This window comes from Callospermophilus lateralis, chromosome X (assembly GCF_048772815.1).
Source record: "Callospermophilus lateralis isolate mCalLat2 chromosome X, mCalLat2.hap1, whole genome shotgun sequence".
Lineage (NCBI taxonomy): Eukaryota > Metazoa > Chordata > Mammalia > Rodentia > Sciuridae > Callospermophilus > Callospermophilus lateralis.
This window is the reverse complement of record NC_135325.1, coordinates 49,241,928-49,252,664: the sequence shown is the minus strand read 5'-3', so window position 1 is coordinate 49,252,664 and position 10,737 is coordinate 49,241,928. Positions and strand designations below refer to the sequence as shown.

The 10,737-nt window shown below is 42.8% G+C and overlaps 1 pseudogene; it reads left to right on the top strand.

The window, feature by feature from the left end:
* Window positions 1–701: 701 nt before the first annotated feature.
* Window positions 702–1,897, top strand: LOC143639450 (WW domain binding protein 1-like; annotated as a pseudogene).
* Window positions 1,898–10,737: the final 8,840 nt, after the last annotated feature.

Below are 10,737 nucleotides of genomic sequence, written 5' to 3'. Positions count from 1 at the left end.
AGCAAAATAAACAATCCTTAGAGTGCCAGCAGGTACATGAAAAAAATGCTCAACATCACTAATAATCATTAGGGAAATGAGAATCAAAACCACAATATCACCTCACCACAGTAAAAACAGATATTATTGGCCATATTACCAAAAGTGACCTACAGATTCAATGCAATCTCTCTCAAAATATCAGTGAACTAGAAAAAAAAATCCAAAAACTCCTGTGGAGAAACAAATACCCAGAATAGCTAGAGCAATCCTGAGCAAAAACATCAATATTTAAAACATCACAACACCAGATTTCAAATTATAATACAGAGACAGAGTAACTGAAACAACATGAGAACAGCATAAAAACAGACATGTTGACCAATGGAATAAAATAGAAGACATAGATAAAAACCCACAAAACTAGAGCCATCTGATTCTTGACAAAAGTGTCAAAAACATACACCAGAGAAAGAACATCTTTTTCAATAAATGGTGCTGTGAAAATTGGATATCTGTATGTAAAATAGTGAAACTAGATACTTGTCTCTCACACTGTACAAAAGTACACTCAAAAGGGATCAAAGACCTTACTACAAGATTGGACACCTTTCAATGGTTAGAAGAGAAAATAGGGGAAGTGAAGAAGGAAGAAGAGGGAAGAAGAGAGGGAGGAGGAGGGAGGTGGCGGCATGTGACAGAGGAGCAGGAGCAGGAGGGGGATGGAGAGAAGGTTCCTGGGTGGCATGGGGCTCCTGCTCCTCCAGGGGCTGCCCAGCACCATGTCAGTCAGGGCTGAACCCCTGCAGGATAAGGAAGCCTGTGTGGGTACCAACAATCAAAGCTACATCTGTGACACAAGACACTGCTGTGGAAAGTCTCAGTGCTGCAACTACTACTATGAACTCTGGTGTAAGTCCTTGCCCAGGAGGTTCTTGGCATCCCAGGGTCCCGGTTACTGCCTCTGCTCATTGGGAAACCATGGGCTGGCCGGCCTTTTTTGATTCTCTTAGGGACAGTGTTGGGTTCTGGCTAGGGTGAACCATCATCATCATCCTGAGCCACTGCTGTGTCTGCCACTACTGCCAAGCCAAGCACTGCCTTCAGGCCCAGCAGCAGCAACATAAAATCAACTTGATTGCCTACCGGGAAGCCCACAATTACTCAGCACTGCCATTTTATTTCAGATTTTTGCCAAACTATTTACTACCTTCTTATGAGGAAGTGGTGAACCGACCTCCAACTCCTCCCCCGCCATACAGTGCCTTACAGCTACAGCAGCAGCAGCAGCTGCCTCCTCAGTGGGGCCCTACAGGGGGGCAGCCCTCCAGGTGCTGATCCTGCCAGGGGCTCCCAGGGGGCACAGAGCAGCCCCTTGTCTGTGCCCAGCAGAAGCAGCACAAGACCCCCAAGCATCGCTGATCCTGAGCCCTCTGACATGCCAACTGACCAAGCAGCCACCAAAGCCCCCCGAATGGAGCCCAGTGGCTCAGTGGTCGGCCTGGGGGAGCTAGACCCAGTGGCCTTCCTGGACAAGGATTCAGAATGTAAGGAGGAGCTACTGAAATATTCCAGCACTGAGTATGGCAGTGTGCTCCCCGATAGCAAAGACAAGACACCTGGCAGACATCGCCACTTCACAGGTGACTCAGGCATTGAGGTGTGTGTGTGCAACTGGAGCCATCATGATGATGACCTCAAAGAGTTCACCACACTCATTGATGATGCCCTGGACTTCTGTGACAGCTGCCATGTGAGGCCTCCAGGTGTTGAGAAGGAAGGGCTCTGCCAGCCCTCTGAGGAGCAGGCTCAAGAGCCTGGACATTCCCACCTGTCTCAGCCACCCATGTGCCTGCTGCTCAACACCATCAATGAGCAGGACTTGCCAAACTCCCAGAACAGCAGCTCCCCCAGCTAGAGTAGGCCCTGCCTGTGCCCAGAAAAGGTGACCAGTGTCCTTGTCCATCCCTAGCACATGGTCTGCAGGACTTTGTATCTCCTTGTATTTACCTTGGCAAAGCAACCAGGGTAAGGGAGACTCACGAGAGAAGCATTAAGTGACTTTCAGAGGAAGTGGTACAGCCACTTTTTTTCCCTTCTCCTCTCCTGCTTTTTCCTACATCTCCAAGTACAGTTTGGGGTGTGGGTGCCTCTCCCTCACAAAAGCACAGTATTGTGGAGGGATTCTTCCCTCCTTTCAAGTCATGTCTCACCTACCTGCTTTGGTCAGAGAGATGTGTTTTAAAGCCCCCAAAGAAGGGGACTGGGACTGTGTCCTGAGATGATTCTTGGCGATGTAGTGGATTTATGCTCTGGTTTTAGTTTAAGAGAACATTGTTGTGTCTCAGTTCAGCAGAAGCAACCTATCTTAGCCCTGGTTGAAGAGGGAAGCCCACAGAGGCCCAGGGATTGTCAGCTGTGGCTGCCAGTGTCTGCACAGCCAGAGTTGAGCTAATTCTGGGGGAGGATGAGAGCTGGTGGACAGGTTGGTAGGAGGCTTGTTGATCTCTCAAATTCCAGATAACAAGAAAATGTACCACTGTGCATCCTGGAGGGGCCCCTTCCTTCCCAGCAGGCTCAGGTGTGGAAGAGTAGACTGCCTTCTCTTTGTTTTTTCTTTTTAAAAACAAACAACAAACGTCAGCTAGAAACAAGAACCTTACCAGTGGGCTTGCAAGAATTCTCTTCTGGACAAGGGAAGTTTGTGCTTTCCCAGGTTGGCCTTCCACGAGTGTGACTGCAATTGAGCCAGAAGGAGATGTTTGTGTGTAGGCTTGGAGTGGGTTAGCTCTGAGCAGTAAGCCCTAAATCTGGGAGTGGAGAGAAGTGCAGCTTCCTGCATCTCTGCCCTTTGGTCTGTGCCCACAGGTGACCAGTGTCCTTGTCCATCCCTAGCACATGGTCTGCAGGACTTTGTATCTCCTTGTACTCTTATGAACAGATGGTCTGAGGAAGCTATGGGTCCTGGGAAAGGAACCCCCGTAGTCTGGTTTGCACACAGTATTTTCTCTTTGATTCTGAATAAGTCTTTTGTTGTTCTGTGTTTGATTGTTTGTTTTAAACTGACCACTTGGAAGAAATCCCTTGGTTATCTGTGGTTCTCATGTTCTGTCCCTGTCCCTAGCCCATTGGGATGGGGTGACTCACTTTTCTGTAACCTATGTAAGGAGTTTCAGTGGCCCAGGTGGGAGGGTGGAGGCAGCCTCCAGAAGGACCACAGAATCCTTATTACTGTCGTCTGGTTTTGGATAACCAGTTGAGCCTTGATAGGAAAACTCTGAAAGGAGAAAGCAATCAGCTGAAACTAACACTCCCCATCCATCTCTGTTCATTTGAAAAGTTTGGTTCTTCTCCCACTTTTGAATGATGATATTCAGGCTAGGCATTGATGTTATAGTAAAAAAGGGGGAAAAAACATAGATAGTTAGGTACATAGATAGATAGAGACAAATCCAAGGCTCTGAGGTGAATGAGTGTCTGTTTGGATTCCACAAAACCAAAATTCATGTTGAACAAAGTGAAGTCTGTAGATAATGACTTTGAATGACCTGTAGTGTGTGTGTGTCTCTTGTGTGTGAGCCCCACACCCTGTGTTCCTGTGAAGATACTTTGAATGGCAGCCATCCTGCTCATGTTAACCACACGTCTGAAGCAAACACGGCCCTCTCAAGGTAATTTATTTTATGCATTTACTGTTTACCGAGCAAATGTCTGTGTACTCAAGTGTATTTGGCAGCATTGTCGACGGCGCCCCCCTGTGTTTGCCTGAGATACTGTGCTCAAGGTACAGGTTCCACTGCAATTTGCACATTGCTCCGTGGATGCTCAGAGGCCTGTGTTCTGTTCCCTGTTAATGGAAGCATGCTCTGAACCTGTTTGCCTCCTTCCGCTACTCCTTGCCTTCGGTCTCAGCTCCCAGAGGGTGTCCACAACCACTTGGGACCGAAGGCAAAAGTGGAATTCCAGACAGAAACTTGATTGGCTCTTCAGTGACAAGCTTGGCCTTGCTGTGCCCCAGACATCAGCCTGCCCAAAATTGCCAGGAGGCTTTGGCAGACTCCACAGTGCCACAGCACAGTCCTTCCTTTGCTGAGTTCAGTGGGCACAGGCAGACTGGCCAGAAGGATGCCACAGCACAGCAGCCCTCAGATGCCTACTTTCTACCTTCCTTTCAAAATCACAAACAGCTCACTGAAGTGTCTCCAAGGAGAATGAGTTTTACCAAAATGAATCCTTCTTCGTGTAACTGATCAAATGGATGAATCTGACCCTCTAAGCTGGTCTGAGTATTGACTGTTGGCTTCACCGAAGCATCTTACCCTGAAGGCCTGAGAAGAAGCCCAGTGGCCAAGCTGGGCTTAACTAGTAAGCTGCAGTTGGCTACAGCTGCTGGAGGCTTCCTGCTTAGAGAAGGAGATAGGGAACTGAAGGAATAGTCAGTGAGTCAGAGAGACTTAGTTGAGTCTGGTTTTCCAAATGAATGAAAGGAAAGGATTTGTGGAAGGTTTGGTGCTACAGTCAGAAGATTTTCAAATGCTAATACATTCCTGTGTGAGGCACATCACCATTTGTCAGTTATTGTGAATATGTGTATTTTAAGCAATAAGGTTCAGCTGGTCAGATTTTTCTGGGCAGTCTCGGTGACACATTTCCTGTTCTGAAGACAGAGTGGCTCTAACCACTGTGAGAAGCCCAAATAAAAAATTCATCCCTCCAAAAAAAAAAAATTAGGGGAATTACTTCAACATATAGATACTGGCAAAATCTTCTTGAATGATACCCCTATATCTCAGGAAATAAGATAAAGAATCAACAAATGGAATGGCTTCAAATTAAAAAGCTGCACACAAAAGGAAACAACAGAGTGAAGAGACAACCAACAGAATGGGAGAAAATCTTTGCCAGCTACTCTTTCAACAGAGGATGAATATCCAGAATATATAATGAGCTCAAAAAATCAACATTAAAATACCAAATAATCGAATCAATAGATAAGCAAATTAAGTGAATAGGTACTTCCCAAAATAAGAAGTACGAATAGTCAACAATTACATGAAAAAAAAATATTCAACATCTTTAGCCATAAGGAAAATACAAAACCACAGTAAAATTCCAAATCACTCCAATTAGAATAGCTAGCATCAAGAATACAAATAACAATAAATGCTGGTGAGTGTGTGGGGAAATAGAACTCTTATATACTCTTGTTGGGAATACAAATTAGTATAGACAGTATGGAAATCAGTATGGAGGTTCCTCTCAAAGCTAAAACAAAATCTACCATATGATCCAGCTATACCCTTTCTTGGTATTTATCCAAAAGAATTAAAGTCAGCATGTTTCAGAGATTTATGCATATATATGTTTTTGAAGCACAATTACTAAAAGTTTTCATAATTGCTGGCTTAAAATCAAAAATTACTCAGAGTTAATTTTGCATTGCATCCTGAACATTTTGGAGTTTATGGTGTGCCTCTAATTCCTATTTAGTTTTTTCACCCATGAAATCACCCTATTGATTATAACATGTGTGTCCAAGTTGGGATGGATGCTCAACTATAAGTTATGCCCTGCTGACACTATTCTTACAAATACAAAGGCACACAACCTTTTTAATGATGGCCAGAGACTTTTTTTTTTTTTTTGGTACTGAAGATTTAAATTAGGGGTGCTTTACCACTGAGCTACATCTCCAGCCTTTTATTTATTTGTTTGTTTGTTTGTTTATTATTTATTTATTTAATACCTTTATTTTGTTTTTATGTGGTGCTGAGGATAGAACACAGTGCCTCACATGTGCTAGGCAAGCACTCTACCACTGAACCACAACCCCAGCCCCTATTTTTATTTTGATACAGGTTCTCATAAAGTTGCTGAAGCTGGCCACAAACTTGCTATGATTCTGTCTCAGCCACCACACCATGCTCAGCTTTCTTCTTAGCCCTACTTATACCTCCCTGAAAATAAAAGATCACTGACTGGTCTCATTGCTGAACCATACAGGTAGAAGGTTAGCTTTCTGCTAGGCACCACTGATACCAGAGTGGGAGAAAAGCATAGTATGGAATAGCTTTTTTGAGTGACTTATTCTATTTTATTTTTTTTCTTCTACTGCTGCTGACTGGGAGTGGAAGTTTATATTCTTACTTATCTTTACTGACACTAGTAGAGTGGAAGACTTAGTGGCAGATAGTACCACTTTATACCACCTCCTGCCTTGTTGCTGCTATGTGAGAGTGCAAGATCAACATCTTCCAGGTTCCATTGATATCAGAGTAGGGGAAATTAGAGTGCTGACCTCCAGTGCTTTGCGTGCCTCATACCACCTATTCCTGGGAAGGTTGATGGTGAATCTCATCTTCCAGCTAGCCTCTATTGACACCAGGACTGTGGAAAAGCAAAGTGTCAAGTAGAACAACATCACAACACTTCATTACTGCTAGGTAAGAATGGAAGTTGAGCTTATAGCTTGGCCCCACTGACACTACCCCTGCAAAAGCAGAGCTCCAATTTACACCGCTTTGCCCTGCCCCATTGTTACCTCTTTGACACCTCATTACCACTGGGCCAGTCTGGATGTTCTATTCCCCACTGGGCCACACTGACATTGGAGGAGGTAAGTAAAGTGCTGACTAGCACCATCTCACATAACCTATTGGTTCACAGTTAGCTTCCCACTGGCCCTCAAGAAGCCAAGGATTGGAAAATCACCTTACCAACTAAGTATCACCTTGTTGGTATTGGTGGGAATGTAAGTTTAGTTCTTTGTTAGGACTCACTTTTACCAATCCTTTTTTTTAAATACCTCTATTTTATTTATTTATTTTTATGTGGTGCTGAGGACTGAACCCAGTGCCTCACATATGCTAGGCAAGTACTCTACCACTGAGCTCAGAAAAATTCTAACACACCATCTGTTGCTTCTGGGTGGAAGTAGCAGTTTAGCTCCTCATTGGATCCTGCTAGCACCAAAGATTTGGAAAACAATGTGTTGAATGGTAATACCCCATTACTATCTCATGAGGATGGAATCTCAGCTCCCCACTGGGACCCACTGACATCAGTGGGGAAACCAAAGTGCTGACCAACCCTACCTTACACTGTTCGTTATGCTTTATTACTGCTGAGTAGGGATGGAAGCCCAGGTCCCTGCTTGGTCCCACTGAAACCACACAGGTACGGGGAGTCAAAGTAACCCCTACTATCACCAAGCAGAGACTGAAAGATTAATTCTCCCATAAAGACCCATTGACACCACTGTTTTTCTGTGCCTGTCCATAATCCTGAGTCACAGATTTCTGCAGTGCTTCATCCAGTATTATGGAAGGAAAAAAGAAAACGGGAAGCTCACCAAGTTCCTAAAGTTTCAAGGTACCTAAGCAGGCCACCATTTTTTGTATTTTATGTTTTGTTGTATCCATGTTTTGGAGTTGTAAGAGAAAGGAATAGAGAAAATAGGGGTTACTCCATCCTGGCTGCAATCCAGTAGTGTGTGTGTGTGTGTGTATAAACATTCAACAAATATTTATTGAACAGCACCTACTAAACACCAGATACTGTGCTGAGTACTGAAGCACCGCTCTTCATATATTCCATCAAATGTACTGATGTAATGCTAATATTTAATTCCATTTCATGGCAAGCTCTTTTAGCCCCAAAAGATATGTAGCTTGGTCTATAAGCCCAAAGTTACTTAAAATTGCTCATTTATGTTTGCATTCAATAAAAGAAGTCCACTTTATCTGAGAATGGAGACCCCTGCTTGTTTATGCATACCATGTACGTAATATGTTTTTTCCCAGCCTTTTACCTTCAGTCTGAATGTCCTTTCCTAGGAGGTGAGTCTTTTGAAGACAGCATATTATTGGGTCTTTTTTTTTTAATCCAGTCTGCTAGTCTATGTCTTTTCATTGATGAGTTCAGGCCATTAACATTGAGATATGATTATTTATATTCTCGGTCATTTTGGTTTCTTTTGGTTTTTAACTTGTCTTTGATGGACTTTTCCTTTAGTGTATTTCCTCCCTTTGCATGTTTTCATTTTTTTTTTCATTTTTTCCTTATTGGACTATTTTTCTGAGAATGTTTATAATGCAAGTTTTCTGGTTGTGAACTTTTTTAACTTTTGTTTATCATGGAAGGTTTTTATTTCATTTTCAAATCTGAATCTTTTTTGCTGGATATAAAATTCTCAGTTAGCATCCATTTTTTTCAGAGCTTGATATGTTATTCCAGGATCCCCTGGCATTGAAGATTTGGGTTGAGAAATCAGCTGAGATCCAAATTGGTTTCCCCCTATATGTAATTTGATTTTTTTTCTCTCTCAGACTTTAAAATTCTATCCTTATTCTGTATGTTGGTCATTCTCATTATAATGTGCCTTGTGTGGGACTGCTGTGATTTTGTATATTTGTGGTCCTGTACGCCTCTTGTAGTTGACTTTCCATTTCATTCTTTAGATTTGGGAAATTTTCTGATATTATGTCATTGAAAAGATTATACATTCCTTTGGTTTATATCTCCATCCCTTCGTCTATTCAATAAATCTTAAATTTGGTCTTTTCATGTTATCCCATATTTATTGGAAGTTCTATTCATGGTTTCTTACCATCTTCTCTGCATGGTTGACTTAATTTTAAAGAGTGTATATTTTGTCTTCATTGCCTGAGGTTCTGTCTTCCAAGTGGTCTAGTCCGTTGGTGATACTTCCCATTGAATTGCTTTTAAGTGTAGCCCTAATTTATTTATTTTTAATATTTTTTAGTTGTAATGGATCTTTATTTTATTTATTCATATGTGGTGCTGAGAATCAAACCCAGTGCCTCACACATGCTAGGTAAGTGCTCTACCACTGAGCCAAACCCCAGCCCTCCTTTGAATTTTCAGTTTGTTTTATTGTTTTCTTCATTTCAAGGATTTTTGCTTGCTTCCTTTTTAAATCTCTGCCTCTTTATTGAAGATCACTTTATTGAAGTGATCTTTCCCTCCTGTATTTTCTCTCTGATACCATTCTTTATTTTGAAGATCAGTCTAATTATGTACCTCTAAACTCCTTCTTCTGACATTTCTTCTACTGTGTTGTCTATGGATTCTATTATTGGAACATCTTGGTTTTTTTGGAGGCAAGTTCCTTTGTCTTTTCATGTTGTTTGTGTGTCTTTCCATCTAGTGGTATGGATCTGAGGCAGTGCAGTTTCTACCCTGTAGTCTTATAGTGTCCCTTTAGGCTTCCAGTACCTCACCTTTAAGTGGGAGAACAATATTAACAGCACCCACTGCAAACAATATACAACCTTAAACCAAGTAGCTCCTATTAAGGCATCTACAGGTTTGTCACAATAAACAGAAATGATGTGTTCAATTATTGTCTACAATATAAACAGTAAGTTTACTAAAAGGGCTTACCATTTCAAATGACGGGCAAAGAGGGAACAGAAGTAGTGAAGGATATGATGTTTATGAGGGAGAAGGAGAGAAGGTAGAGGTAAAAATTTATAGTAAGAGTAATGGAGGAAGTAATAAAGGTTGGCTATTAGTATGAGAGAAGTGAGAAAGAGAATCCAGAGAGACAGATAAGTGAGAGAAAAAAATATATACAGTTTTTTTAAAAGGCAAAAATATAATAATATATAACATAACTCTAATATACTATTCAGACATCCCATTCCTCAATAAATTGATGCATGAAAAATATTTGGATTCAAAGATGGTAGAGATGTGAGAGAGAGGGCAAAAAAACGGGGGGTGTCTCAATAGAAAATTGAAGGATTGCTTCTGTTGGCTTTCAAAAATTTTCTCAGCTTCCCTTCTGCACCAATAGGTGATGTTGTCTGAAGTTTGATGGTAGCTCCAGTCCAGTGGGTGCCGGACCCATTAGCTCAGCCAGCTGATAGCAAGATGCCCTCCCAATCTCTTTCAGTCTTCCCACCTATTGTAGCAGGCCCCTTTCACTCCCATGCACTTCAGGACTCACTAAGCTGGAGAGAGTCCGGTTTTCTCCAGTTTCTCCAACCTGCTCCCCCTCCCCAGGGAACTGACCCCAGTCTCCAGCTTTCCACAGGTCTGCTAGCCCAGACTGGCCCACACAGACCCAGCTGCAATCTGACAGATCTGGGATTCAGATTCCCCAGGCCATGCCTTGCTGCAGTCCCAAGATCTCAATGCCACTTCAACTTGCAGAGAACACCAGGGATATGCTCACACAAAGGAGTGTGTCCCTGCAAAGAGGTAGTCAGGTGGTGGCCAATAGCACACCCAGCAAGAAGACCTCAAGTGCAACCAGACCTGCGGTTACCCCTACAATATATCTCCAGGGCCTAGCCAGTGTCCCTAGACTGAAGCAGCCACTCTCAGAGATAGCAGCAGTGGCACCAGCAAACCTGCAAGCCCCTTGGCCCTGTACTCCCAGGCCCTAGCTGGTGTTCCAAGATGGCAGCAGCCAGGTGTAACCAAACCTGAAGGTCCTGACAATGGACTTCCTGGCAGCAGCAAGCAGCAGGCAGCAGGCAATCCACAGGTGGTCTGCAAGCAAATGGCAGACAATAGGTGGGTGGACATCAGACAGTGGGCAGTGGGCAAGCAAAAGGGCAAATGGAGGGCAGTCAGTAGTGGTCAGCGAGCCCCAGTAGTACATTTTTTAATTTAGTTTTCTTCTTACAATTAGAATATACAATTAGAAGATACAATTAGTGTTTATATACTGATGGTGTCCAAAGATCTTACTAAATTGACACAAATTTGCATAATCCACTTATAGAT